The sequence below is a fragment of the Miniopterus schreibersii genome (genome assembly GCF_964146895.1).
Source record: "Miniopterus schreibersii genome assembly, chromosome: 10".
Lineage (NCBI taxonomy): Eukaryota > Metazoa > Chordata > Mammalia > Chiroptera > Miniopteridae > Miniopterus > Miniopterus schreibersii.
In genome coordinates, this window is record NC_138110.1 from 56,281,281 (window position 1) to 56,307,735 (window position 26,455).

Sequence of the window (26,455 nt, forward strand, 5' to 3'; positions counted from 1 at the left end):
CATAAGGTAACTGTAGACTTAAATGAGCTGACCTTTTGTTGTGTGATGTAGAATACAGACAGACGTATGTGTGTGTGTGATTTCCAGAAGGCCCATCCAGGGAGCCAATGAATATATACAAAACAGCTGGACACACAGAGCAGGCAGGCAGCATATATAAGATGCATACCTTCTCTTCCTCTGAGCTTTCTGCTGTCACTTCTAATGAGCGTACATTCGAGTATGTGTCTGGAGAATCCAGGGAGCCAGGCCCCTGCTCCCTGCGGCTCTGAGAGACTAATGTGTCTCCCAATGCCCTCTACTCTTACGGGAAAGATCAGGCCTCTGCGTTGAACTGTGTGCATTTAGGGGGCACTGCATGCTGGAATATCTCCACCATCAATATCCCTCACACATCAAATACTTTTCTTCTTCTCAGTTAGCTCAGACCCATTATCTTTGAATCACTGCTCTGTATCCTAAACCTGTGCCCCTTTTCCTGGCCTAAACTTAATCTCTGCCCCTAAAAGCCATCAGTTACTTCAACAATGCCAGCTCCGCCAGCTGTTCCTGGAATGGTGGTGTCCCCAGGCCTCTGAACACCACTATCCAAGAATTCTAACCCTGGAAGGAATCAGGGGAGGTCAGAGACCAGGCATCCATCTATCCATCCATTCGTGCTTGCCTGTTAGCCAATGACAGCCAGCCCCTGAGGGTCTTCCTGCTGGGAGAATCATGTCTGTGACATATGCAACAATCCTGAAGCATGTTTCACAGCAGCCTCCATATTCAACAGGTGGGTGCGGTGTCTGCCATTGCTTAGCCAACAGAGGTCAAGTCTAGCTTTTGTGGTGGCTGGAGAGGGATTCAGACCCCTGCTGCTGAGCCCAGGCTGCAATTAATCAGAGCGCAAGGCCAACTCAGGGTCTGAACGTTAAACTAGGCAGCTAAGCAAAGGGAGCAATTAGAAGTCAGTATCAGGGTACTTGGCCAGGGCTGGAGATATGAAGGTCAGGACCTGGGGGAAGCACAGGCTAGAAATGGAATTCAAGGTCTAAAGTATAAGAGAATGAAGTCCGATGTCAATCAAAGTGAAGAGCACAGGGAAGCAGCAAGAACAGGGCAGCGGTGACAGCTGTCTGGCTCATGAGCTGGAAGAGAGCAGACCCAGAAGGGCATAGCCCCAGTGCAAAGGGGGACTGACCAGCCCAGTTGCCTGGCGGTGTGGCCTTCATTCCTGAGAGTTCTCATCTCACTTTCTGTATCTCTTCTTTGGCTCTCCCATCAGGTCCTGCCCCCCTGGCTCTGCCTTAACCCCTCCACCATGGAGGCTTCCCGCCAGAAGGAAGGGCAATGTAGGCGAGCACAGGCATGAAATCCAGACAGCCCACCTTTGAATTCTGCCTCTGCCCTGTACTAGCTGATTAACTTTCTACACATTACTAAACCTCTGTGCGCCTCAGTTTCCTCATCAGTTCAATGGACATCATAACAGTCCAAGATTCTGGGGCTGTTAAAGGAAATTGAGTTTTAGTCAATATACATAAAGCACTTAGAACAGAGCATGGCATATAATAGGCATCATATACATGGTTGCTTATTATTTTAATAAAATGAATGCATTGGTCCTTGGAGAAAAGGGTCATGCACAGGCCATCGGAGTTTGGAAGTTTTCCAAATCTTTTGGAAGCCAAACTGTGCCAAGATTAGGGGAAAAAAAGCTTTAAGTTTGGGATATTGTTATTATTGTACATACAGGGGGAAAAAAGTTTCTTTTTCCAAGATTTTGCCTGATTGCCCCAGAAAGAAAACATTTGCATTGTGTGGTCGTGATTGGGAACACATGTGAACCACACCCCACTTAGCTCAGCCCCTCTCCGTCCTCAGTCTGTCTCTCTCCCTTGCTCCCGCTCTCTGGTACTAATTAGAAAGAAACCAAGTAGAATTTGGCGTTTCCTTCCCAGCCTTGGTAGGGGAGCCTGTAGTGGATTAATTACCAAGCAGTTCTGGCTTCCCTAAGGAACAATCAGCGATGGGGCTTGGGGTCCAGTGGCTTAGGGAGGCATGACAAATTTAAATCTCTACCCGAAGGGAACAGAAATTAATTTTAATAGGAGGCAGTGTGGTCTGAAGCCTAGTGGAGGGGGGATAAGTAATCAAAAGTTATGTTTTCTGTCTTAGCTCAACCACTAACTTCTTGTGAGACTTGGCTCTGTTGTAGAATTTAGCTTGAGGGGGAAATAAATCTACCTTTCAGCTAAGGAGTGCTGATGGTGGGCAAGGACAACAGCTAATATTTAATGAGTTCTTAGTGGTAAGTTCCAGGCATGGTACTTACTCTTTTATATCTATCTATATATGCTGCTATATATAAAAATATGTTTATATTTAGATATAGTATGCTTATCCTATATATGCACATATTATATATGTATATACGTGATATATATACATATACATATATATACACACATATATAACCCTCACTGGCAGGGCTGTGATTATCCCAATCATGTAGATGTGGAAACAAGATCAGTAATGTTATATGTGCTTTTCTCATATTCTGGAATGTGACAGCACACATATCATACTTAATTCTGACTTAAATTTCAAGTCCAAGATCTCAATTGCTTCACCTCATTCTGTATTAATGCAGGGAGGTAGAACTATATGTTTTAGAATTATTTAAAAGATAAAATCAAGGGCTGCACTTGAAGGGTTGGTGAGATGGTTCAGTTGGCTGAGGAACTCATTCCTCGAACACCCTCATTACCCCATGTTACTCTACTAATGTACTTTGGATATGACTATATTTTTGGCTTTGAGCTTTTAATACAGGAAGCTAATCATTAGAAATTTTCCAGAAATCAGCTAGTTGTTTCCATCCATATGAACACGGTATTTCTCCCGGGGGGTGACCTGGAGTTGGAGCCGATGCTGATGGGGACGCCCTGCCTGGAATTAGGAGGGCAGCGGGGGCACTATGAGGCTTCAAGGGCACTTACAGAACCGAGGGGGAACCCGATTCCATGGCAAATCGGAGGCCAAAGTCAGCGGAGTAGGCTGCCCATCAAGAGAAAGACACCAAATAAGGACTGGCTTCAGTGTTCTCTACAAATGATTGATTGCTTTGCTCCCAGAGTCACCTCCAACTGGCTCAGCTTCGAACACAAGTCCACTTCGCAGCCCCTGCCACGAGTGTCTTTCTGACATTGTCATGGAGTCGATGGCAGTGGCCAGACGCTCAGTGCTCCTAACCCCTTCTGCGAGGACAATGCCTTGTTTCCTCTTATTCTGGAAACTTGCAAGAAGACTATTGTACAGAGCCCCCATTTCCCTCCACTTGCCCACTCACACACTCAGGAGAACTCAAAGAGAACATTATTCAGGGATAAGGAATTCCCTGGAGACAAAACGAGGTAATTTCTTTACTGGTGGATATTGCGTGGCCCCCACTAAACAGCAGCAAGAACCCCAGAGGAGAAAGTCCACTTAACAGTCTAAAACACAGCTCAGAGGGGAGGAGAAGGCAGGCTTGTTTCAATCATCTGCCCCTTGTTCTGTAATAAAAATGTATTTTTTTCCCTGAGAACAATTTAGTGTGGCCAATAAAAGCCCAGCTAATTTCTAAATCAGCATGGAGCCAAGTCAGCCACCCAGGAGCTCTCTCCTAGGCAATATTTCTGAGGCGCACACAATCTATACTAAAGCGATCAGCTTCCCTCCGTCCTGCCAAGGGGATGCGTTAGCGAAGCCCAAAATATGACAGGAGGAAATTTATGTGCAACTTTTACACATAATATCTCATTATGACTCTTCCCAATCTTTCAATTTTAAAAATAAACGGCCTTTGTAATGATTTTACCAGGAGAGCATCTAAACTAAGATTAAAAAGGAAAGAGGAAAGAGCTTCAGCTGCTGGGATTCTGTCTTTCCTCCTGGTCTAACTTTATGGAAATTCACTCTCCCCTCCCTCCCTCCTTCCCTTCTCTCTCATTCTTTTTTCTTTCCCCTAATCTAAGGAGAAGTAGGCATTTTAGGATCTGTCATTTCACCTAAGGGAACAAGATCTCTGTTAGCAGCAAAAATGACTCTGAGTCTTTGGTACATGACAAAGTTTCCACTTAGAATTCAGTGATTCAGTGCCATTTGCCTAAGAGTCTGTTGTTAATTTATATCATATCCCCAAACTTTCCTGTCTCAGTTTCCTCCTGTCTCCCATCCCCATGTCTTACAATATGACTGCAGACAGACACACCCAGAGACACAGGAGGAGACTCCTTAGGCCTCCTCATGTCACATTCCCCCACTCTGCCTGCTCTGCTCATGCCAGACCCAGCACTCCTGGCCTGGCCTCCCCTTGCTTTGTGGGGCAGCCAACAGAGCAGGAGACAATAGATGGTGGTCCCTGGGTGGGCCCAGCTCTTTAAAAAGACTCAACATTTATTCCCCCTGGTGTTGGCTTGAAGCTTTATGACTTGGACCATATTTTATTTGGTAGAGACATCCAGCTCCTAGGCTCTCATCTGCGTGTACATGTATATTTCTCCTTTCTGCCTGAGAACCCATCTCCTAGGACCCCAGCTGCCCCTGGGAGCGTCTCCCAAAAGGACAGTTTCTGGGGTTAATTGCTTACATTCATTAATTTATTTGTTTGGGCATTACCTACAGAGAGTTGACTCTGTACGGGCTTGGAATTAACTGGTGAATTAAACAGTGTAGGTGTCCTTTAAGAACTCACAATCCAGTTGGGGGCACATATCCACAAACAATTAAAGCCATCATAGCATGAAAGTATCAGAATGGAGGGTGGGCTGTGGAGGCAGGTGTCACTCTGTGCTTGGGAGTATCAGTCCAGTGTTGATTTGGAAACAATTTGCTTGAAGTCAAACCCAGGTGACAAGACTTCCTAAGGAGCCCCGAAGAAAGGAGCGCTAAGGGAAGTTTCCTGAGCATTGTGCCTCCTGGTGTTCATGGCTTTAAGCTCTTGCTCTGAGCTGGGCTTCTGTGTGACAGGATTCTATTTCAAGCTGAAAGAGCATGGTTTCCTGTGCATATGGGAAGAAATGGCTATTTTAAGGGCACTGCAGGCATCAAACATATCCAGTCAAATCAGAGACAGAGACACTGAGGCAGAGATGCTTGTGGTTTGACCCCTGACTTGGAGTCTAAAGAAGTTAGTCGAGGCCATGAGAAAAGTCAGAGTTACCAGGGTGAGCTGGATACTGACGTTAGCCTGGCCTCTGATGGCGACTCCAAAGCCCTACAAAGTATCTGGCCTCCTCCCATTCCTCATACTTCTTGTCGTCAATAAACATACTGGACACTGTTCATTGAGCATGCGTCCCACATACAAGCATCTTCAAGATGGTATATTTGCATGCATGACTTCATTTAACATCAACACCCACTTGGAAAGAGACATTCCCACCCTGTAATACTGTTGAGGACTCTAATGCTCACAGATATTCAACAACTTGGCCATAGCCCCATAGTCATAAATGTCAGGGTGAGGACTCACCTCGAGGGCTCCTAAAAGCCAAGCAATGTTTCTCTGAGTTGCTTGCTACTCTCTTCTGCATCCAAGCTTTACTCCTGCTCCCAGCCTTTGCTTATCCATGTCTTCTCCCTGCTTCCACTCCTCAGCCTGAGTTCTGTTTCAGCCCAGATCCTCTGACAATGTCCCTGTGCACAGTGACCTTCCCCTTTTATGAAGTCACTTAGTGAATTTTTATTGAATGACTACCACATGTCAGACTCTGGGTTAGGTGTTTTCATATTTGGCTTGGCTTCATTCCTCATACTAAACTTGAGAAGTAAATCAGAAGGCAGCCCCACACCTACTTATTAAACAAAACTGGAGACTGCAATTCACAGCATTCAGTTAACATGCAGAATATCACATCCATGTCAATGACGAGACCAAGACTTCTGCCTCATTCCCCCAGACAAAATTTATTGTCACCTACTCTGTGATCCTCCAACAATCACCATTGTGCATGGCATTCATAGACAATCAACACGTATTTTTGAACAATAAGTTGGTAAATGAATGGAGTGTTTTATATTAGGGAGTAGCTATTATATTGCTGGGCCCAAATGCAGGCTCTGTCACATGCTAATCATGAGGTCATGAGCAGGTGGGCTTCCCCTTCTGTCTCATTAGCTGAGACAGAGCCACGTGTCAACCTGGACGAATCACTAGCAAATTCATGAAATTAGTCTGAAACAGCCTCTCTATTTGGAATACCTGCCATACATGTTCTCTGTCACAGAGACATGCAGTATGGCTTTTAAATGCATATATTCTTTCATCCAAAGAGAATCCACTAGCCTGCATTTTACCCAGAATGTGAAAATAGGAACAACATGGAGTGGGGAAGAAGAGAAAGAAAGAATATAGTGTAAAATTAGCATTTGCTAAGCACTTTACAAGTTTTGGGCTCCAGCTTTGCACATTGATGCTCATTCTCTAATTGAAATGTCCCAACCACCTTTCAAGTGGTGAAGAAATACAGATGCAGAAACAGAAACACAGAGAGTGCACTTAATCTGTTCAAGATCACACAGCTATTGAATATCTAGCCAAGATGACTGTGTCTTCTATTTCCAAATCCAGTGCTTTCCCAGTAACAGAATTAGAGATTCTTGCTCTCTTAATCAAATTCAGCGCTAGGGCTTGGGGTCAGAATTCAAGGTCTGGGTGAAACTTAGTAGACATCAAACTTTGCCTCCAGAGTTGACCTTCTGGACCAGAAGGCAAACAAATTTCAGGACTCATCATCTGGAAGTGATGTCCTGAACTTTTACTTCCCCAAGACAGTCTTTGTTCTTTAAAAGACACTTGATGTGAAAAACCCCAGGGAGAAGGAGTTAACTTTCTTTTCTTTTCTTCCCCCTCAAAGTATGAACAGTTAGGGTTTCTTTTCCCCCCACTGCTTTAAGTGATAAATTTGACTCTAAAACATGAAGTAGAGCACATTATGTAAAGCATGCTTATTTTCTTCTGATGTTTGATAGGAATTAGGATTGGTAAAATCCAAACTGTTTCCCCTTTCATGCAGCCTGTCATTTTTGTCAAACAAGAAGCTGATTAAGTTTCAATCAAAAGAACAAAAGGCTCCAGAAAGATTCTTCTTGGAAAAGCAGTGGCTTCAGCAATTACCCCATGGGAAATAAATTTAGTGTTGAGCTTGTGACTTAACTCTAAAGCTGTGTACCTTTTCTGTTTAAATGGTGTGTTAGGAAAATGCTGACCAACCCCACCTAATCCAACCTCTGACACATGAGAGAACCTTGTTAACTAATGACACCAAAATCTCTGAATATTCATCATGGGTGTTGGAGAGATCCCTTTTTTGAGAACATGTTTCAGGTCAGTTGTAGATGGAAGGTGGAGATGATTCTGTCAGGAGTAAACAGGATGGATGGAAGAATGAAAACATTGGTTGTTAATTGAGAAATGGCTAACATGACTACCCTCCTTCTACCCATGGCCTTCCATAGTGCCTTTCCACTCTGTCTCCTGACTGTCTTTATGACTTGCTTTGGCTAATGTGACCCAAGCCAATGCTTGGAAAGTTGAAAGCACCTTCGGCCCTCTCTGCCCATGCTTGAGATCCTTGTAATCAAGGTCATATAAATGAGCCTAACCAAGCCTGTTGGGTTATGAGAGACATCTGGTCAAGTCATCCCCATAACCTCAGTTGCCTCTGTGCCAACCACTAAATGTGTGAGTGAGGCCATCCTAGACCACCCAGCCTTAGCCAAGCCAACCCCAACCAGGAGAACCCTCCACCACCCCCAGCCAGAGAATCATGAATCTCAGTGAATCATGAGAAATAATAAATGTTTATAGTTATAGAGGTTTAGGGGTGGTCTGTTATGCAGCAAAAGCTAAGCAATCCAATGATCTTCTCTTTCTGCTTCAGATTCTAGTCTCAGTCTATCGAGTATGATGGGGAAGGTTCTAATCAGAACTGGGAACGCCCTGGCATATGAGATCTTCTACCAGAAACTTTCAGGCATAGAGCCTGTATTTAGCAAATTCAAAAAACTGACCCCCTTGTTTACATGGCTTGTCTTCCTACAACCCACATGTGGCTTTGACCTAAGATTTAGATTCCTGTTCATGAGCAATTGAAGGCTTCCCCTTTCAGAACTGGTGCATTTTGCTTCTGCCTTATTATTTGACTATAATCCATCCAGTTTTCCACTTATATAGCTCGGTCCTGGTGCCACCAAGCATAAGAGATTCTGTTTGCTAAGTGAAGTAAACTGGTGAGATATCAGGTGCTCAAGCTGTCTTGAATTTCCTCATAATCACTGTCCCCATCACCCCCCCCCCCATCTCCAGGAGAAACTTCCTCATATTATATTGAACTACGTTGAAGGCAGTGAAGATTCGAGCACTGGCTGACTCCCAAATTCCTTGACCTTCTCTTTTGTGAATAATGTAGACATTTTTCCTTGGATACAGTAGTCTGTTGTCTGGTCCCCCCAGGGACTCTGAGTTCTGCCTTGCTTTGACAAGCTACTTCTTTCTGTTATGGACTGTGGTTAACAACCCGGCAAACCTGGGGTAGCTCCCCATTCCCTTTCTACTTCATGAGGCCTAGCAGTCAGAGTCAAATGTGTTGTCTTGAGCTTAAACCAACTTGAACTTCAGTGTCATGCCCTGGCGCTGGAAAACCCCCAAAGATTGTGAACTCAAGCAGGCTAGAAAAATCACCAGACCCACACAGTTTGGGGAGTCTGCTATGTACCAGAAACCTCCTGCATTTTCTGTGAAATGAGGAGGAGGCTCTCAGCCCCGATGCCAGACCAGAGGAGCCCATTTTCATACTCAGCTCATTTTCATGTAGAGAATGGGAAAGAAGCTGTCACTTGTGTTTTCCCACTGGCTGCCCGCCCTGCCATCTCTGGTCTCACCACAGACTCCCTCCCTGAACTCAGCCAGGAAAACAGGCCTGCTCACAACCCCGCTTCATCTCTGGCTTTATTCATTTCTTTTTTCCTTTAAAGAAAGTCAAATAAACTTAACCTGGTGTTTCTCAGGGGATATTTTGTGCTCTTGTTGTTATAAAGCACAGAGTATGCCAATAACAACATGGGAGAGACACCAGAATTATAACAGAATGAATGATACCTTCTTATTAATCTAATAGAGAGGAAAAATAATGATGTTGTGGGGGCATCTAAGACCTCTAGGCTTCATATCTAGGACAGAAAGAGAAAACCCCAGCTATGTATCCCAAGAATTCCAGTTTGTTAAGGACATGATATCATGTTGCTGGTTGACCATACCACTGCTATTTCCGAGATGCCTACAGAAAGAGCACTTGGTGTCTGAACCCAGACAGCAGCTTCTCATATGACCAATTTGGGAGGGCTCACTTCTGCCATAGTTCTCTTAATTCTTTTATTAGACCATTTCTCAAAAGCACAGTATAGCTTGAGTCCCGAAATTTGGACGATTTCAGTTGACAAAGCCAGAGGGGAGGGGACTGCAAGTCAAAGGTGCTCTTTCTTTTATGGAGGACACTCAGCATTTTCTTACTTTAGTTTTTACTTTAGATATAATTTTGTGATATCAGTAACTGAAACAGGTGGGGACAGAACTGCAAAGGAACAGAGTTTGAGTGTTTTTGAAGTTAAGTTGGTATAAATTCGAATCAGAGTCTTATAACTTTAGGATCTTAAATATAATCCCCATGGTAACCATACAGAAAATAGTTATAGAACACAGAAGAGGAAATGAGAATGGAATTAAAATATTTTGCTATAAAAATCAACTAAACACAAAGGAAGACAGCAATAGAGGAAATGAGGAACAGAATGCTATAGGTTATATTGAAAATAAATAGGAAAATTACAGAAATAAGTCTCTCCTTAGTAATTATTTCAAATGTAAACAGATTAAACTCTCCAATTAAAAGACAGAGATTGGCCGAATGGAAAAAAAAACACATGATCTGAATATATGCTGTCTATAAGAGACTCAATTTAAATTTCAAGACACAAATTGGTTGATAGTAAAAGGATGGAAAAAATCATTCCATGGAAATAGTAACCAAAAAAGAGCAGGGGTGATTATACTAATACCAGACAAAACAGGCTTTAAATTTAAAACAGTAAAGGAGAAAAAGGACATTATGTATTAATAAACATTTCAATGCAGCTAGAAGATATAACAATTACAAATGTTTGCATACCTATTAACAGACCAGCAAAATACATGAGGCAAAAAAGTTAAGAATTTCAGAGAGAAATAGTAATAACCATAGTTGGAGATGTCAATACCCAGCCTCAACAATGAACAGAACAACCGGACAGAAGGAAAGTAAGTAAATAAAGGGCCTGAACAACATAAGAAATCAACCAGATACCCCAAACGGGACGCACGTTTTTCTCAATTGAACTTGGGGCATTACCCAGGATAGATCATATCCGAGGTCACAAATCATTCCAGGTGATTCTTAAAAATATCGCCTCTGACCACAGTGGGATGAAGTTACACATCAGTAATAGAAAGAAAACCAGAAAATTCCCAAATTTGTGGAAATTAAACAATATCCTCTTCAACAACCAATGGATCAAAGAACTCACAGATAAATTTAAAAATACTCAAAGATGAACAAAAACACAGACAAATGCAGCAAAAACTTATGGGACCCTTATCTTATACCACATACAAAAATTAATTCAAAGTGGTCCAAAGACCTAAGTGAAAGAGCTAAAACTATAAAACTCTTAGAAGAAAACATAGGGCAAAATTTTCAGGACATTACAATTGACACTTATTTTTTGGATATTATACCAAAAACACAGGCAACAAAAGAAAAAATAAACAAAATGGATTTCATGCAAATAAAACTTTTGTGCAACAAAAGACACTTATCAACAGAGTAAAATGGAAGCCTGCAGAATGGGAGAAATATTGGCAAATCTTATAAGGGATTAATATTCAGAATATATAGAGAACTACTAAAATTCACCAACAAAAGTACAAAAAATTCAATCAAAAAATTACCAAAGAATTTGAATAGATATTTTTTCCAAAGAAATGCAAATGTCCAGTAGGCACATGAAAAGATGCTTAACATCACTAGTCATTATAGAAATGCAAATCAGAACCACAATGAGAGATGTCACCTCACACCTATTAGGATGGCTACTACAAACAAACAAAGAAAAAACAGAAAACAAGTGTTGGCTAGGATGTGAAAAATTGGAATCATTGTGCACATTTGGCAGAAATGTAAAATGGTACAACCACTGTGGAAAACAGTATGATTTTCCTCAAAAATATTAAAAATAGAATTACCATATGATCCATCTATTCCACTTCTTGTGCATACCCTAAAGAATTGAAAGCAGGGCCTCAAAGAGATCATTGTACATCCATGTGCTTAGCAGCATTATCTACAATAGCTAAACTAACCCGAGTGTCCATTGATAGGCGAATGGATAAACATAATGTGGTCTATACATAAAAGTAAAAATCAGCCTTAAAAAAGAAGGACATTTTGAGGTATGCTACAACGTAAATAAACTTTGAGTTCATTATGCTAAGCAAAATAAGTCAGTCACGAAAAAGACAAATACTGTATTATTCCACTTAGATGAGGTAATAAAGAAGTCAAATTAACAAATATAAAAAGTAGAATGGTGGTTGTCAGAGGCTGGGGAAAGGGAAGCATAGGATGTTCCCTTTAATGAGTACACAGTTTCCATTTTTGCAAAATGAAAAAGAGTTCTGTAGACGAGTGGTGGCGCAACAATGCGAATGCACTCAGTGCCACCAACTGTACTTATACATGGTTAAATGGTAAATATGTGAACTGTACCGTAATTTTTTTTTAAATGGGGGGAAATTTCAGGGCACAGCATCCTAGTCCTGGAGAAGGCATCATAAGAATATACAAATGAGGAGAGAAACAAGATGGTGACGTAGGTAACAGCTGCGCCCGCCGCCTCCGCAACCACATCAAACCCACAACTAAAACACAGAATCACCAGCGCTCAGAGCCTCCTGACATCCGGCTGAACAGAAGCCCCACAACCAGGGAGCTGAAGAAGCACCGAGACCGGGAGGAGGGGGAGACGCGGGCAGATAGGGGCTGAAACGGAGACGTGCCACAGGCCCACACCCGGTGCCGCGGGGTAAACCCGGGAGGGAATCTCGGCGGTGGGGGTTTCCTGGAGGAGTGAGGGGTCCCAGCCCCACAGCAGGCCCCCAGCCCAGGGCTCCAGGGCCAGGAAGAGACGTCCCCACAACTCCGGGCTGTGAAACCAGCGGGGACTGTCCCTGAGGGTCACGGAGGCTGCGGGAGCCCCAGCAGCTCCTCTAAAGGGCCCGGCGCGGACTCACTCGGACGCTCCCTCTGAGCCCAGCGCCGGGCAGCAGCCTGAAAGGACCCGGGACACTCGGGGAGGAACTGACCTGCCTGAGATCCGGGCGAGAGCTGGAGGGCGGCTTCCTCCCAGGCAGAAGGGCTGGTGGAGGCCATGGCTCCTTTGGCGAGTCCTCCGCACACAGCCGGCAGGCAGGCAGGCGCCATGTTTGAGTCGCCAGCACCTGACTCTCACCTTTGGCCCCGCCCCGTGATTCCTGGAGGCCCCGCCCCTCCCCACCTGCAGCTCATCCAGGCCATTTCCAGGCGCTTTTCTGTGCAAGTGGCCTCTCGAGCCCCATGCTTAGGACTTTCCTAAAATCTCTCAAACAAGCAGCAGTGGGCCCCATACGGCTTGATAAGCGGCCCCAGGCCTGGCACTAGCGGCAGCCTGCACTGGCTCATAGCTTGGCCTCTCCTGGGCACCGCCAAGCCCAGCACAAGGAGCAGCCAACTACGGTTTGATGTGTAGTCAGGCACAGGCTGACTTTGCACCTCCCGGGAGGCCCCAGAGACATTGCACCTGGTGGTCAGACTCGACCACACTGGATTACAACCCTACCACATCCACGAGTGACAACTCAAGGGACACACTTGGTGAACACCAAAGCTCCACTGAAGTAAATCCTGCTCCATAGGGGTGTCTCCAGCACAGCAGCTCTCTGGCTGTAGTTGCAGCTGGTCCTCACAGCCGACTGGCCTGGGGGTCAGTTCCTCCTAGTGATGTCAACAGCAGCCAAGGCTCAACTACAACAGGACAGTGCACACAGCCCACACAGGAGCACCTAGAAGGCCCAGCTCAGGTGACTGGGGAGGCTGAGCCACTGGACCCTACAGGACACCTACTACACAAAGCTTCTCTACAAATTCCAGGAGACATAGCAGCCCTACCTAATACATAGAAACAAACACCTGGAAGCAGCCAAAATGTGAAGACAAAGAAACATGTCACAAAGGAAAGAACAGGAGAAATCTCTAGAAGAGGAACTAAATGAAATAGATCCAAGCAAGCTAACAGATAGAGAGTTCAGAATAATGGTTATAAGGATGTTTAAGGAACTGTTAGGGAAATAATTGAGAAAATAGATAACATAATAAAGTACCAATTTGAAATGAAGGCTACAGGAACTGAAATGAAGAATAATTTGCAGGGAATCAACAGTAGAGTAGAGGACTCTGAGAATCAAATCAGCAATCTGGAACATGAGGAAACAAAAAAGACCCAACCAGAAGAGCAAAAAGAAAAAAGAATCCAGAAATATGAAAATAGTATAAGGAGCCTCTGGGACAACTTCAAGAGGCCCAACATTCGTATTATTGGGGTTCCAGAAGAGGCAGAAAGAGACCAAGGAATTGAAAGCCTATTTGAAAAAATAATTACAGAAAACTTCCCCTACCTGGGGAAAGAAATCGACTTTCAAGTCCAGGAAGCACAGAGGGTCCCAAACAAGAGGAACCCAAAGAGGCCTACATTCGTATTATTGGGGTGCCAGAATATATGAATGAGTAGGGATCAAGCTGAGGGGTCTGCAGTTGAGGACCCCTGAGTTTACAGCAGTGGCCTTAGAGGAAAGCCTAACGCATTTCCTACATTTCCACCAGGAACGCTGCAGAAGGTAACAATTCAGTGGGTGTACGTGGACCAGTGATTGACCTTGCACTGACTTGGGGGTCAGAGGCAACCAGACTTTGAGTTGAGGAGCTTCAGTTAAAGAGGCTTGGGAAGCAGGAGTTAACAGAGACCTTATCCAGTTGGGACCAGGACTTGGTCCTCACTGTGCAGGGCCTGCCCATGTTTCCCGCTGCTCTTGTTTCATGGAGCTCTGCTATGTTTCAGGAAGGGAGGAAAAGTCCAGAGATACATCAGCTTTGAGGAGAGCGGGTATTCCAAGACTCTCAGGGCTTCACGAAGCAAAACAGGAGTCTACCCTGTAAATGTCCTCATTGCCGAGGTGTGGGGAAGGGCTGGGGTGGGCTTGCTTAACCCTCTCAGCGGGGAATTGTATTATGAAGACACAGACTCCTACTGAGATTGCTTGCATTTCAGAATTAATTCAAACAGCCGCAGAGGCATCATTCCTGGGTGTGAATCGAAACGATACAACTTGCCATCCTTTCCCTTGAGGGAGACACTGGCTTCACCCAAGGGCTCTTTGGAATTAGATTTCTTGTGCCACCACACAAGGTTGCTGCCTTGGCCTAGTCATTTCTTGTCTGCAGCAAATACATGGTCCCTCATAGCAACGATGCTCTGCTGGTTGGCCCACGGGGTAGGATGAGGGTGTCCTAGAGTCAGGGGTGGCCATGAGTCCCAGATGTAGAGCAGAGGGAAGGAGGGGTGGTGGAATTGTTTTCTTCTTGCTGAGGCCTGCTGCTGGATGCTTCCCAGCTACGGATTTGGAGTGGCTGCTAGAATTTCACTCCAGCTGCCAGTGCATGAGGCAAAGAGTGTTCCCATCTTGCCGTCTCCGCCCCCCCACCATCTACAGACTCTGGAAAACAAGCAAACAAACAAACAAAAAATTGAAACAGGGCAGAGATGACGTGGAGCCATAATGAAGGAAATTACACATTATACTTTTCAGCAATCAAAGCAGGGAGTAGGGTGGGTGTTATTTCAGGAAAGAAAAAATAAAGATAATCTGAACCAATGCACTCGCTTAATAATAATTATCCTTAGTAGGTATAGCCGGTGCTAAGCACACACTACGTGCCAGTCGCTGTTGCAAAGCACTTTGCGTGCATTGGCTCAGGGAGTCCTCGCCACGCCAGCCTGAGAGGGGCCTGGGCTGCTCTGTATAGATGGGGAGACTGAGGCGCGAAGATATCAAGGGCTTGCCCAATGTTGGCTGGTAAGCTTGGAACTCAGGCCACCTGACTCCGGAAACTGCATTCAGAAAAAACTCTGGCATCTGGTCACCTGCTCAGTCTGACTTTGGCTCTGGAGGAATTCTCATTTTCACGTTGCCAAGGTGCACTTAGAGTTCAGGTTAGACGCAGAGGTTCTTTGTAGCTCAGTTGCTGAGAGAGCAAAATGATTCAAAATAAAAATGTCTCTTTTGACTTTTAAGTTACAACGAAACCTCCAGAAGTGACCATCTCTAGACGAGGTGAAGAGACAATGTGAAGTTCTGGAGGCCCCAGAAGGCCAACCATCGCCTGGGAACAGGATGGCACTGGTCTGCTTCAGGCCCGGACTAGCTACAGCTTGGGGCCGGCCTGGTCGACCTAATGAAGGAAACATCTAATGGCTTCTCTGCGGTAATGAAGCTCTGTGGCCTGGACAGGCCAGAGGAAAGGGTGAACGGATGCCAATTAGCCTCACGAAGATAAAAGAAGAAAGCAGATGCCTCCAGGAACCACAGAAGAGGCAATTGGGAACTGTCTAGATCAGGGCCACCTTAAGATCTATAAACTATGTACATTCCCTGTATTTGTTCCTCCCTACCATATATTTTTTAAAAATGTCCCTCCCCACCCTGCTGAAGACTATGTCTGATTCCTTACTCTTCCCTCCTATCTACTTAATCAAATAACACACATTAGCTGCAGTGTGCCATCGATGGGGGCGTCTGGCACACATTTCAGTGTAATGCAGGGCAGGGGAAACTTCTGTGGGTCAGGTTGATTGGATGTTTTCTGTTGGAAAAGAATGGAGGCCACCACGCTTCAGGGAAAGACACCATTCACTCATGAGCCCATCTGTCCATCCAGCCTCCAACAAGCGTTCACTAAACACTTACTCCGTGCCAGCGGTGATGGGAGACAAGGGTTCGTGTAGAGTCCTTGTTCTTACAGAGCACACATTCCAGGAGGAGAGGAAACATTAGGATCATATATGTAATAAACTACAGCGCCATTGGGGTGAGTGCTGTACAGAGAAGTTAAACAGGTGATGTGACAGCGAGGTCAGATTGTGTGGTCAGGAAAGGCTTCTCAGAGGAGGAGAGATTAGAGCAGAGATGTGCACATGAGGAGAAACCAGTAATATGAAGAATGTTCTAGGCCAGGGCGCTGCTTGCTCAGAGGTTCCTAGTGGGCCCTGCCAACCATGGCTGAGGCATCGCAAGAAGACCAGGGGTGTGCAGCACATTGGGCAAAGACAGAGTGGTAGACACGAGGCAAGAAAGGGCCAGAAATGGCTGGGGGTCCAAAGCCCAACTAAGGTGCCTACTTTTGTTCTAACCTGATTGGAAACCATTGGTGGATTTAAGCCGGGGAGTGTCAGGGTCTGATTAGGGTTGGAAGAGGAGCCGGAGAGGGCAGGAGGGCTATTTCTGTAGTCACGGGAGAGGCAAGATAGCTTGGAATAGGTCTGTAAAATTTGAAGATGTGTGTAAGTGGATGAACTATGAAGAAGTAGAAGACAGAGGTGGTGGTAGAAATCACAAGTTCTCTTTCATCTTTTAATTCTTTCAACAGGAATGTATTGAGCACTTGCTTTATTATGTACCAGGTGTGCAAAAATCCGCGATAAAATCCCTGACCCCAAGCACCTGAAAGTCCTAGTGGGGAAGACTGAGATAAAAACAAATTATTAAAATGCATTTTAATAAATACTGTAATCAAGGGGGTATGCATGGGGGCCAGGAGAGTCCAAAGGAAAGACTGATTAACTGCCTTAAAATTAAACATGTCAGACTTTTGATAGACATTGTTTTATTGAATTCTGTCCATTGGTCCATTGGGTTGGGTTAGTGTAAGAAAGCTCAATACAGTTTATGTCAGTCAAACGTTTGGATTTGTGTTTTGGGCAAAAACTTTTGATAACTCTGGGCAAGTCACTTCTACTTCCTTCACATCTGTAAAACAGTGTAAGTTATTATCACCTCCAACTCTGGACCCAGGGGTCACTGTGATAGTCATGCCCTGGCTCCACCAGCTCGATGACCTTTGGTTAGTGTTGGGAGCTGTGAGAGTCAGGTGGGTGCAGGGGATGCTCATTTTCTCCCTATGGACAACTGATAATGAGAGACATTTCAGCATATCCAAACTGTCCTCCTTTTTTACATTATTTTTAAAGTATAGAGCATTTTGTTTTCATTACCTACTTCATTTGACCTTAAGGAAAGCAGTGTGAACACTGAGCTTTTCAGAGGTGAACTAACTTGTCCATGGTCATCACTAAACAGAGACAAAACTGGGGTGCAAATGTAGAAGATCTGATTAAAGCCAATGCATCCCTCTACATGAATTCACTTTTTTGGTGTGATGTAGAAGAGTCGCCTCTAAGGAACTATTCTATTTTCTCAATTTGAAGTAAGGTTACAGTGAAATTTCAAAATTAAGTGGTCCATCATGTCAAGCTTGAGAATATTTTGAGTAATGGCTGCTACTTTTATTATACCCCGGCTAACTGTGACATAGTAAGAAATACAAATTTGGTCTCTGGCTCTGGTTCCTGACACAGAACTCTTAAAACCCTTGTAATTTCCAGAGTGATAGGGATACTAGGAGCATCTTTTGTCCTAATATTTGGTCTTTGACCCCAGTTCCTGACAGAGCTCCTAAATCCCTTGGAATTTCCTGAATGATAAGAATGTTTTTTTCGCAGGAGGAAATGCTTGATGGGCTCCTAGATAGCTCCTGGATGGGGGCTGCTCGTCAGAAAAACCAAACCAGGATTAGAACTTGGAACTTTCAGCCCTACCCCTCATCCTTCAGGGGAGAACAGGAGGGAGGGGTGGTTGAATTAATAATTTTGCCTAAGCAATGAAGCCTTTAGAAAAATCCCTAAAGTAAGGAGTTTGGGGAGTTTCTGAGTTGGTGCATGCATCTATGCGCTGGGAGACACAAGCACCTGCACAGGGCCAGAAGCTCCTGCACTCAGGACCCTTCAGGATTTCACCTCGTCATCGGGCTGGGTACCTGCACTCTCTGTAATATCCTCTGGGACAACCTGGTGAACTAGATACTAGATACTAAAACCCTGTAGGTTGACTGGCCAAGCTCATTGTCCTGTCTGTGGCTTGTCATGCCTTTAGTTTTATCTTTGCATTCTGCACAGTCTACTTCGATTTTAATGTTTTAATATATCAAATGTTTTTCATTATTGATATTTAAGAAAATCTGCCATAAGTGACTTTCGCATGTGTTTTTGAGCTATATTCTTAGACACCTTATATTCCTTATTGCTATGGAAAATGATATCCTTGAAAATTAATTATTGTAACTATCTCCTGCAGGCTATATGGGTGACAGATTTTTTATATATTAACTGGATATTCAGCTACCTTTCTACATTCTCACTGCATCTACTGGGTTCAGCCAGGAACACATAAAGCACTCCAGGTTTTCTAGCAAAAATGATTTTTTAGGAGGCATTGGATGGCTAATAAAATGACTGGAAAAGCTGGTGGATAAAATCAGGGTGGGCGAGAGACACTGACCTTCAGCTTCAGGTTCAGGAGAAGAGAGAGAAGGACTTATTTTGCCAGCTATTGAAATATGCTATAAGGCCACTGTAATAAAGACAGCTTGATATTGGCGTAAAAATACCAAAAAGATCAGAGAAACAGAATGAAGTGCCCAGAAACAGATTTTAGCATCGACGACCATTTAAGAAATGAAAGAAGTGGTATTTTGATTCAGTGGAAATTTAATAAATGAGGCCAGCACAACTGGTTTTCCATCATAAAGAAAAAAAAGTCAGATATCTACTTCATGACATATGAAAGAAATTATATGTGGGATAAAAATATGAATATTTTTTTAAATAATAAATGAAAAGTTCGAGATAGTATGTTAAAACCTAAGGGTTTGGGAAACCTTTGTAACTAAAACAGTAAACCCCAAAATATTAAAGAAAGGCAGACATTTGGCTGTCTAAAAATTTAACCTTCATGTTTAAATATTTTTTAAAATCCATACTAAAGAAAATAATAAATTCTACACACATGCTACATTAAAGGTTAAACTATATTAAAAATAAATTGAGAACAAAAATACATAGAAACCAGCAGGGGAAAAAATGGACAAGATATATGAACAGATAGTTGCAAACATATAAAGAATGTGTATGTATTTAATATTTTTATTAGTAAGGAAAATGCAAAAAAAATTAAGAACAAGTCAGTCCTTTATACTCATCAGATGAGGAAAAAGTTCATTTTTTACTAATAGGGATGTAGGCACTATAGAACTTATATGTTGTTGATGTCAATGTGAATCAGCAGTACAGCATTTTGCACAGCAATTTTTGAAGGATCTTTAAAAATTAAAGTACACATATTTGTTAATACATTAATTCCATTCCTGAGAATCTAATTTATAGAAATAAAAGCACTAATCTATAAGAATACATACATGGAAATAAATATTTATTGCAGGATTTTTAAGAGTAACAAACACTGGGGTGAGGGGGTGAATATTATTCAGAAGCACACAGATCGAGTAGATTGTGGTACGCCCACAACAGGGAATATTATGGTCTCACTAACAGAAGATGTTAGATTCAGACCAAATGACTTGAAAGAATTACCATGATCTGTGGCGAAGGGAGAAAATAAAGATGCAGGGAAGAATTAGGTACTGTGGTCATTTAAAAAAAAAATGAAATAATGGCAAAACCTTTTCTACCTATATCTATATTAATACTGTCATCTATATCGGCAGTTAAATCTACAACTATGGGCACTGGATCATGTGAGCATTGAGTAGGCTATAGAAAGATAGCAACAGGTAGCTAATATTAGTTATCTGGGACAAGACGGGGAAACAAGAGATAGAAAGTAGAAGGCACATATGAAAAATAGAAGAAAATGAAAGACTGCATTAAAATATCTAAAATAAGAAAGAACTTAGTATTGGCTTATATGCATATACACCTATAGGAAGAGATGCATAAGAAGATGAACAATCTTATGTTGATTTTGATTATCTTGGTATAGCAGAATTTTAAGAGACCATTCAATTTATTTTTATATTTTAAGAGACCATTCAATTTATTTTTATATTTTATATTTTATATTTATATTTTATAATAAAAAGTATTAACTACATAACCATAAGAGACTGTGAAGCTAGTTTCACTGCTGAAAGAAAGAAGAAAGAAAATTTTGTTTCTTCCGGTTGTCTACATAAGCCTTCTTAGCTACTTCAATATAAACCAAAAATAAGTAATCACAAACGCCCAGAAGAGAAGTCCCTGGAAGTACCTGGTAGCCCAGGGCAGTGGGTCATCACAGATCTTCTCCTGACTTACTTTCTGCTTCCTTTCATTTTCTGCTCCAGATTCGCTCTCCAGAGAGGGCTCTCCGGGCCGCTCCGTCCATTTGCCCATCGCAGGTCACCCCATCGCACTTCACACGGGTTTATCGAATATTTACCGCAAATGGCTCGTGGGTTTTTTATACTTTATCCAGTTAAGATCAAAGTTTCTTTCTTTTTAGGCTTCCTCTTTTAATAGTAATTTTAAAAACGCAATTCAGGCTATCTGTTTTCCTCTGAAAAAACACAACTTTAGCTGTGACCCACAGATTTTGTTGTGAGTTTTGTTTTCCCCATTAATCCTCTTAAAAAATCATTTGTGATTTATATTTTTCCATCTTTAATTAGGTGTTGCTTGAAAAATGTTTCTAACTAGAAACGCGCTAGTTATGTTTTTGAAGGGCAGACATTTGTTACTGATTTTCACATTTCAGGGGCCCGCAAAGCCCGCCCTTCGGACATGTATCGGGGGCTCTTTGTGGCCAAGCATATTAGTTATTTTTCTTGCAGTGCTTTCAAGGATATAGAAAGGACGTATATTTATAGTTTGTTAAGATAATACCTTCCATGTAAATCTATTAAATTGTGCTTACTGATTGCATTCTTCAAATATTCTATTTTTACCCACATGGAGTTTTATATTCTAAAATAGTTACACTGAAGTTTTCCAAATCAATTTATTTTAACAAATTACCATGTTCCAAGAGTTCTACCCTAATGTTTATATTTTGCTGGAATGTTTTTTCCTATATAAGGATGTATATCCTTTTTAAGTCTCTTTTATGGACTGTGAAATTTTGTTTTCAGTATTATTTTGTATTGGGTTCAGGTGTACAGCATAGTGGATAGACAATCATATACTTTACAAACTGTTCCCCCCAATACTGCCAGTTCCCACCTGGCACCCGACATATTATTACAATGTTATTGACTATATTCCTTATGCTAAACCTTACATCCTCGGGATTATTCTGCAGCTACCAGTTTGTACTTCTGAATCTCTCACCTTTTGCTCCCAGTCCCACAACCCCCACTTCCCTCTCACAACCATCTATGAGTCTGTTTCCATTCTATTAGTTCATTTATTTTGTTCTTTAGATTCCACATAAAAATGAAGTCAGTGGTATTTGTCTTTGTCTGTCTGACTTACTCTACTTAGTATTATACCCTCTAGGTCTGTCCATGTGTCACAAATGGTAAGAGTTCATTCTTTTTTCATGGCCAAGTAATATTCTATTGTATATATGTATGGCATCTTTATTCTTTTATTGATGGACATCTGGGTTGCTGCCATATCTTGACGACTGTAAATAATGCTGCAACAAACACAGGGGTACCTATATTCTTTCAAATTAGTGTTTTGTGTTTCTTCAAATATATACCCAGAGTGGAATCTCTGGGTGAAAAGGCAATTCCCTTTTTAATTTTTTGGAGATAATTCTCATGCTTTCCACAGTGGCTGCACCGATCTGCGTTCCCACCAGCAGTGCACTAGGGTTCCCTTTCTCCAACATCCTCGCCAGCACTTGTTATTTGTCAATTTATTGCTGGCAGCCACTCTGACAGCTGTGAGGTGGTACCCCATTGTGATTTGAGTTTGCATCTCTCTGATGATTAGTGATGTTGAGCATCTTTTCATATGTCCATTGGCCATCTGTGTGTCCTTTTTGGAGAAGTGTCTATTGAGGCCCTCTCCCCATTTTTAATTGGATTGTTTGTTTTTGGGGTGTTGAGTTGCATGAGTTCTTTAGGAATTTTGGATAGTAATCCCTTATCAAATGTTATCATTGGTAAATATCTTCTCCCATTCAGTGAGTTGTCTTTTTTTTCAGTAATGATTTCCTTTGCTGTGAAAACACTTTTTAGTTTGATGTAGTCCCATTTGTTTATTTTTTTCTTTTGTTTCACTTGCCTGAGAAAATATATCAGAAAAAAATATTGCTATGAGAAATGTCAGAGATTTTACTGCCTATGTTTTCTTCTAGGAGTTTTTATGGTTTCAAGTTTTACGTTTAAGTCTTTAATCCATTTTGAGTTTATTCTTGTGTATGGTGTAAGGAGGTGGGCTAGTTTTATTTTTTCTGCATGTATCTGTCTAATTTTCCCAACACTGTTTGTTGAATAGACTGTTGTTACCCCATTGTATGTTCTTGCCTCCTTTGTCATAGATCAGCTGATCATTGACACTTCACACGTGTCCTCCCCTCTCCCTTTGAGATAAATGCTTTACAATGGCGTCACTTTTTACCACAATATGAAACCTTTGAAATTGCAGCAAATCCTGCCAAACATGAAGATGGAATAATGCAATTAATGAGTGGTTACTGACCACTGCCCAGCTCCAGCTTTCAAACAGGAGTGGGTGAAAGTTCTGATCCTTTATCAGAGTGGACTGTGGTCAGAATGTGACTGCCTTGTGACCGATTGGGACGTTCTTAATGCAGCAAACTTTCAGTTAGACGCAATGTACTTTTCACTATCTTTATTTTTGCAATTTTTGACAATACAGATCTGGACAATACTGTATTATATGTTTCATTAAATTAATAATGCTGTGGGCCTGAATTTTACAACAAGTGAAGTTCAAATAAAGTCTAGAGTTACAGTAAAGTATCAATATTTGTTTCTCTGTTTTGATAAATATACCATGGTAATATATGATGGTAACTTCAGGGAAAATTGAAACTGAGTGAAAGGTATATGGGAACTCTTTGTACTATCTTTGCTGATTATTTCTGTAAATCTAAAATAACTCCAAGATAAAAAGTTTACTTTAAAAAAATCTTCCATAACCTAAAGTCTGCAGTTGACCTTTTTTTAGCTCTAGGCTAAATTCACTTTAGCTACTTCTCCTTTAGATCCACTAGGTACACTAGGAATGTGGTACTTATGCTCACAAATATTTATTGAGCACCATTCTATGTGACAATGGAATAACGCTTTAACTGTGGTGTGTAAATGTTACATATGCGATGTGGCACAACCATTGTCACTGTTGGGAAAATGGCCTTGGCCCTGTTTCTTTCTCTGCTGATTCCCTACCCTCCACGTCTATAGCCATCTGGAATATTAATCAGGATATTGAGAACTTATATTTTTTCCTGAGGTTTTCTTTTTTAGTAGCTCTGTATACATTCAAAGTGACTCGTTTGGGTGGTAAGCCAGAGTTGCTGCCCATATTTCCAGGAAATGGGAACAGGCTCTGAAATGGCATCTCCGTGCAAAGTACTGAGTCGTACAAAGGACATGGGACACCACTGGATGCACAGCTCCGTTCCTGCCCGCGGCGGGTGCAAACCGGACGGGGCGGACAATGGGACACAGATAGCATCAGTTCCTTGGCCAACAGAGTCTAAGCGAGAGCGCTTCCCTTCCCCTGGCCCTGGTGGGAATTCGAGAGTCAGGACTGACCCTGGGGTGAGAGGAGAGGGTTTGGGAAGGAAAGTGGAGGACAGACACGAGCGAGCCAAGGGCCTCCAGCTCTCTCGCCTCTTCCTCGGCAGGCCCGTGGGGGAAGGAAGTGGCCCATTAGCAAGTGTGGCTCCTGACAATCCTGAGGATTCCCGGCAGCAGGCCCAGGTCGCTGGAGGGCCCACTAGACGCTCCGGGCTCCTCTCTGCTTCTGAAGTCGGAGCAGCCGGTTTGGGCTGCAGCCAGATCTCCTCTGACCATCATGGGTCCTGCCTTGAATCATAGCAGGCGAGAAAGCAGGGTGTTCTCTAGGACACCAGGCTTCCCAGAGCTAGGTTAACATGCAGGCACTCTCCTTGCAACCGAGTCTTTAAAACTGATAAAGAAAAGTTCAGGTCAATTTAAAAATTTCTTCCCAAATAACAGCTTGTTTTTCAGGAAGAGAAAACATGGTGCTGCCTGACTTTTCCCCTAAGCACTACTTTTATGGAAAGCTTTCTTGGTGGGATGGCAGGGGACCGACATCCTCAAGCTTTGCACAAAGTAGGTACGGAGAAAGAAACAGGTGCTGCTGGTTGGAAAAATGCATTTAAAAACAGAATACAGAATTTTGATTGTGAAATTAATGTACACCATTTATTGGGTGCCACATTATATAGGTGGATGATCAGATTTAGAGGTGAAGGAAAGGATGGATAAATTTCCAAATATTCAAACAAAAGAGAAAAAAGCATCTTGGAGGCATTGCTTGCATAAGATGCAGGAGGCAAATACCACTGTAAGTCATACAGTTATTAAAACTACATCCTAACTGGCTATTTCTATCTAGTACACACGTATTTATATGACACGCAGGTCAACATCCACCATGACTGGGACACATCAGTGAATGCTTGATATTCCCATTCTTGCATTGGACACCACCAGCCACAATGGCCTTGACTAAGGGCTGTATCTCAAGAGAGGGGGGGGTCTTTATTTTTTTAATGAGGTAAAGGTCTCACTCATAGTGAAGAGTAGACACACTCAGCACCTTGGCTGGCTTGGTATTTAGTAATTTATTATAGAAATATCTCTTCTCCAGAGGATTGTTTCTGAGGATCATATCTTGGAACACAGAGCTTATTCTAGTTAGGAAATCGCTTTTGAAACAAGTACAAGATCATATCTGCAACTAGAAAACACATGTCAGAGGACTGATTTGGTCTTCACCTTCTCTATGCCGACACCATTTTATTGGTTATATAAAAAATCAGGAATTATACAAGCTTCAGAAAAAGCCCAGGGGAAAATATACCAGAGATACGGGCACAGGAAAGAGGTGAAGTTTCTCTTCCAGTCCCCATGAGAGCAAGCCTGGCCTGGGAACAGAAGCTCTCCAGCTGGGCTCAAGATCATCCTCCACATTTTACTAGTCCCAGGAATTAGAAAAACATTCTCCAAAACTGAAATTTTGTAATATTTATGGTTAATGTTCTGTAAGTCACATGAAATTAATGAAATGATCAAAAGATAGAAAAAAATAGACAAGGGGGGAATGAAAAGCATTCTTTTCTTGATTTTTGCATTAAGGACCCACAGTAAAAGTGGTAAATAACAGATTTTATGCTAAAAAATAATGTATATCAGAAGAGATAAAAGGGGGAAAAAAACCTCTGAAACTTAGAAGCAAACAAACAATAAGAAGTCTGAAGTAATAAAGGAAATATATACATAAGAAAATACATGTGCATGTGTTACATATGATAATATATACGAGTGTATATATCCACACATATATAAAAGAGGTATCTCAAAGAAAGGAAGAAATAGATCAGAAGTAATAAAAAAAATAACAGAGGGGACAAATTCTTGAGTTAACAAAACAAAACAAAGAAGAAAGCACTCTGCTGATTAAAATGAGTCATCAATCGTGGGCAAAATGAATGAAATCAGAATGAAGCCCGAGATTCACCCAGGTGGCGCGCCGGCGATTCCGATACAAACTCCACCCCAAGCGAAAGCGTGAGCAGGACGGGTTGGGCTGAGATGCACCCGGCCCTGGCGGACCTGTGCTTGTCCCTGCCCGCGGTTCCCAATGGGCAGGAACCAGAGCTGGGGGGAAAGACGGGCGGTGGTCCCCGAGCCCGGCCCCACTGAGGGGGGGCCCGTGAGAAACGCGCCCCGACGGGCCTGGGCTGGGCACAGGCACGAGGCAGCGCGGGCTCCCGGAGACAGTCACCCTCAGCCACCCTGCCTGAGCCACCGGGGCACAGAGCGAAGAGCTCAGGGGGGCAGCTGGTGAGGGGGGGGCGACGGCGCCCCGGGCCTGTACTTGTAGCCGCACTGAGCCCTTCCCACCGGCTCACTAATGCTCACCAGTGCTCGGCCAGAAGACATGCGGCAAGCTCTTCCCCTTCAGAGACAAGGCCTGCCCTTGCAAAACAGGACAAGGGACGCGTCCCCTCCCTCCAGCCCAGGGA